The 4,938-nt window shown below is 40.2% G+C and overlaps 1 long non-coding RNA gene across 2 annotated transcripts; it reads right to left on the bottom strand.

Moving 5' to 3' along the window:
* Nucleotides 1-1,550: 1,550 nt before the first annotated feature.
* LOC123410212 lies at nt 1,551-4,682 on the bottom strand. Of its 2 annotated transcripts, XR_006613007.1 has the most exons (5): nt 4,147-4,682; nt 3,965-4,055; nt 2,841-3,077; nt 1,986-2,113; nt 1,551-1,877 (listed from the first exon to the last, which is right to left on the bottom strand). It is a non-coding gene; the product is annotated as an uncharacterized LOC123410212 (long non-coding RNA). The 2 variants fall into 2 exon arrangements; XR_006613006.1 differs by lacking the exons at nt 1,551-1,877; nt 1,986-2,113 and having other exon boundaries at nt 2,121-3,077; nt 4,147-4,681.
* Nucleotides 4,683-4,938: the final 256 nt, after the last annotated feature.

Genomic DNA, 4,938 nt, shown 5'->3' with positions numbered 1-4,938 from the left:
GAGGTAAGTACGCTTTTCCCACTGGACCCAACCCGAAGATTGAGACGAAGTCTTTCAGAAGCAGTCACCTAGTACAACAGGAGGCCCATCCCAACTATCATAACTACGTCTGTTGGCACATCTGGGTAAGGTTTCCACAACTGATGAACTAAGACAGAGCCCATATAGCCATTGGTCGCACATGGAAGCTACTAGTCACTAAGTTTGTCTGATCTTTTTGAACCTAGGCAGCATTCCACTTACATTTAGAGGGTCGAAACCATGATGTTCTTGAAACCACCCAGCAATACCATATCCACCCAGAGGTGTATTATATCCTTAATTACTACTCAAATTATTTTGTAATAATCCTCACATAATCTCAATGAATATAGGAACCAACCCCGTTTACAAAGCATAGGAACTACATGCTTGACGAGGGGATAGCTCAATAGCATAGCATAAAAGTTATATTCCTATACATGCATAAATTTCATAGGGTGATATAATACTACATGCATAGAAAATAATAGGTGAAGGATGATCAACACGTAACTTGCCTTGATTCTGGTTCAAAAGGTCACACTCTTGACAATAGTTTGCGTCGAACTCCGGGCAATTTACATGTTTCAAACAATCACAACAATCAATCACCACATTCACATAATACCAAATAAAACCAACAACGAGAAAACAATTTTTAAAACCCAAACAACAATAGCATCGCAGGTATAGATTTTCTACATGTTCATACAAACCCTACACAAAAAGAAACAACTAAATTGTACGAATGATTTGCAAATTATGGTCTCCGGTAGGTTTAAACTAAATCTGCTCCAACTCAAATTTTAAACATCGCTAACCTGAAAACTATTGGTTCTATCGTATTCTACTGGTCATCACGAGTCTATAGGAAAAATAATTTTCTGATTTGGGCTAACAAGTTAAAAGTTAAACACGTTTGAACAAAACTAGTAACAGTGCACATGCAACACACGTGTAATCGAATGAATTTTCTCATTCATTAGGTTATCAACGGATGAAAACAATGGATATTTAGCATACACAAGTAATGAGCTACCCTAGAAATGAGAAACTTAAGTTGAATGAAAATAAACAAAAAAAGATCGAAAAGGCATTTCGGCTCCCGATAGCATGGGCCAAAAAAAGTTTGAAATGAAAAAAAATTCAAGACAAAATTTATTTATGTATTTAGTCACATCCAAATGCTACCTGTAAATTTTAAGGCAAAAAGATTAAACATTTTGGCTTGTGCAAGAAAAACAAATTGAACACCAAAAGTCACCCCAAATTTGTTTTTTTTTGCCGACGAAACACTGCTGCTCCTTATCACACGAAAATTATCAAGCATGTTTGCGACACTAATATAATAATCTAAAAAAATCTCAGAATTTTTTTTAAATATTTAATATTACTTTTTGCATTACTGTTGATCCGGGTGCATATGCACCTCGGAGCCAAAACACCTAGGATTAACATGAGGGACCCCTAAGAAGGCCAGAACGGTCACTGCAGAAGGGAAATTTTGAGTTTTATGGAGCAGCATGGGGGAACCTTGTGTCCTCATGGGGATCAGCGATTCCATTATAGTGGGTGTCGAGGACCATGGAGATGGGGGCGACAAAGATGTAAGATCTCTGAATTTCAGTACAAAACAGTGACTTCGGCAGCAACATGACCATAATATCCATACATGCATGCCAGCAGTCGGCTATACTATTAACAATCCTCCCAGGAGCTGCTCATACCTAGCATCAGCCAACCAAACCTCCGGCTTGGATGGAGCATTAGAAAACACTTTACAGTTCCCAGCCCATGCCACAACCGAATCGAAGGCATGGAATGGCGGTGGCTGGGAGCCCCGTAGCGTCAGGGAACTGACACAGCAGCCACATGGATGATGGATCAACGAGTCAGCAATGGCATCTTGACTGATTTGTTTCAGGGGGAGAGGGGGGGGGGGGAGAGGTGAGGAGGATCCATACCAAATCCAAAACAAAATTCAACTGAACAGTGAAGAATGAGTGTATGTTGCGTAGCAAAAGAGAGCTCAGTTTTGTCTTTCATCTTCATACCCAACTACGACTCATAGAGATGCTTGTTACATATATAGCTGTAGAATGTGTAGAAGTCAAAAACAAATTGACAAATCATTAGATTAATAATAAGAAGAAAATGTAGAGGGGATTTAACATTTTCTACATGGCATAGATGACATGCGCGCCAAACATTTCATAAACCAGCTTAGTTCTCGCAAGATTAAACATGAGCTAAAGATGTCACCGTGCTATCAACATCTCAGCAATGGATAAAGTCTATTACTCTAGAATGGAAAACTATACAAATAAGGAATTGGACCTGAGCAGATCAGTGGCAACAATAATTGTTGTATCGCAAACTTAACAAGCAAAGAGAAAAAGTATCCACTTTGGAACAACACGCATCTTCTTTATGTGCTAAATTTTTGTGCCATATTGAATAAACACTTCCACGATATGCAAACAGTGTTAAAATTATAGTAAAATATTCTATACTACAAAAACATAACTGACAAACTATAAAAACATAAAAAGTGAATAGTTAAGACTACCAAGGTGGAATACAAACAAGAATTGCCTTTTATGACCTCTGGTTAAAAATATGAGGTTGAATCCTAAAGAATTGAAGGACCATGTTCGCCTCTAACACTCTTTTGGGACATGGATGCATGGCTTAGTATTATATATGAAATAAACACCTATATCATGAAAGTACAGAGAAAAGCTACAGTTCCATGGCATATGGATGATCACATAGATGTTGGAATTTGCTGCTCGTTTTTAAATTGGAAAGAGGGCAACCTTATGCGGGTCGTCGTCATCGCCATCCATATTGGGGTACTCGATGATGTCCTCATTGAGCTCGACAGTTCGGGTGTGCGGTACCGCATTTTCCTCCGTGTCTGCTACACCAAGGACCTTGTTCGAATCAGCCAACGTTGGGGCACCAAATTTGGAGCTCCGGGGTGGGAAAGATGTTGGTTTGGATGGCTTTGCCCGTCAATGCCTCCTTGGCTTATAGAAACCAGTTGTAGCACACTGCCAACAGGATAAAAATCATAATATTTGATATATTGGTCAGGCTGCATCATATCAGATTCATAACTGAATCATATTTCACTCCTCTAATAACAGAGAAGCAAACGGGATATAATTATCACTCAGGAATATCTCATATAACAAAAGAGTCAACAAAATACACAATATATCACTGATAAAAAGGTACAACTTTGAGATACACAAAATGCCCAGACATAAATTTAATAGAAGGGACATAAACAAAAGAAGCTAATGTTTGCTAGGCTACATTAGAACCTCAAAGTTATGCCACACTTCAGATTTATGGATAGGCCACGATTTAAAGATCAAGTGGTTGCCATGTTCAACAACACAATGGGGGGTCACTGATTTAAACGTCACGAATTGAGCAATAGCAGACATACCATAACTGATGTCAAAACAAAGAACTTGATGTTTTGCAATATTTACCATGCATTAGAACAGTTCGTATGGCTTGCCTTCTCCACATCGCTACCAAAGTTATGCCTTCTCCATGTATTAAAACATTCTTTTGGGACATGGATGCATGACTTAGTACTCTATATGACATGGATGCTTGAAGGTGGCTAAAATTGGACAACAAAATTTTCGACACCTCTCGATACATCAATTTCACTCTAACAAATGTTAGAGATAGACTGGGCATTCGTTCATTCACCAGAATCATCACGATGTTTATGAAACTCTTACAAAAGCAAACCTTTACAGCCATCGAACCTGGTAAGCTGACAAGTTGTAAAATATGCAGGGTAAAAGATTACTAAATCATTTGTAGTACCTGATGAATACCGAATGCATAAAAATAATGTGCAGTAAGAATTGCAAAAGGAGGTGATCTGAAAGTTCGTTTGACATTACGCACTCACCTTTGCAACGTCAGGTGTGAGTCGGCGATATGGCTGTGACATCCGGCTCTGGAAATATGTATACATCAGGGTGATTATCCTCTCATTACATCTATCAAAAGGGTCAAGTCTTTAGATACGTGCCTACACACATGCAAGAGTACAAGCAGTATATTTTCCCTAATGAAATATGAAATACTTACACACATGATTCTGCTCCCAAATTTATTCTCTAATGAATAACTTGAACAGAGGGGGGGAGAGGTCGTCACCTTGCTTGGTAGAAAACAGGGGGAACCAAATTAAACCCCTTCACACAAGCAACCGGAAGAGCTTGGCAACTGCACAGACTGCACAAATCAGATGGCGAGAACAAGGGAGAAGAGAAAGGGAGGAGGGATTCATATCCTGGTCGAGAGGAGGCTCGTGTTCCTGTTCTTGTTGTTGGGGACTTGAGATCTCCCGCAGCAGGGTTGCCATAGGTGGAGGTGAAAGAGAGGGGGTCGCCATGGGTGGAGGTGGGCGAGTGTTTCAGATGCTCGAGGAGAACTCCAAGGCTGTGGCTGCTGCCGGGTCGGCGGCCAGATACGATGACGGAGAAGGAGCTCCTCTACAAGTGCGTGGTTGTGGGGAAGGAGCTCCATGGCACCGTCGCCGTCCTCTCCCGGCTTCTCCTCCTGCTCAGGCACCTGTTCAAAACGATAGTTTTTTTAAGGCAGCCATCCGGGCGTCGGGTGGGCCGCGGCAGTTGGAGAAGGTCGTGGGCACAAGGAGGCTGATACGGAAGATTTGTTTTCGTTTTCGTTAACAAAGATGTTTAGACCATTGATGATATGATTACCAGTTAAGATTATGATTTGGATCTGCCTCTTCGTCCTTTTATAGTATAGAATATAGAATAGATAGATAGATAGATAGTAAGAATATGCCCGCAAATAAATCAATAGAAATCTGCCCAAGAATAAACCATAAAAAGAACCAAAACTGCAGCTATT

This window comes from Hordeum vulgare, chromosome 7H, assembly GCF_904849725.1.
Source record: "Hordeum vulgare subsp. vulgare chromosome 7H, MorexV3_pseudomolecules_assembly, whole genome shotgun sequence".
Classification (NCBI taxonomy): domain Eukaryota; kingdom Viridiplantae; phylum Streptophyta; class Magnoliopsida; order Poales; family Poaceae; genus Hordeum; species Hordeum vulgare.
The sequence above is the reverse complement of the archived record's forward strand: the minus strand, read 5'-3'. Positions and strand labels throughout refer to the sequence as shown.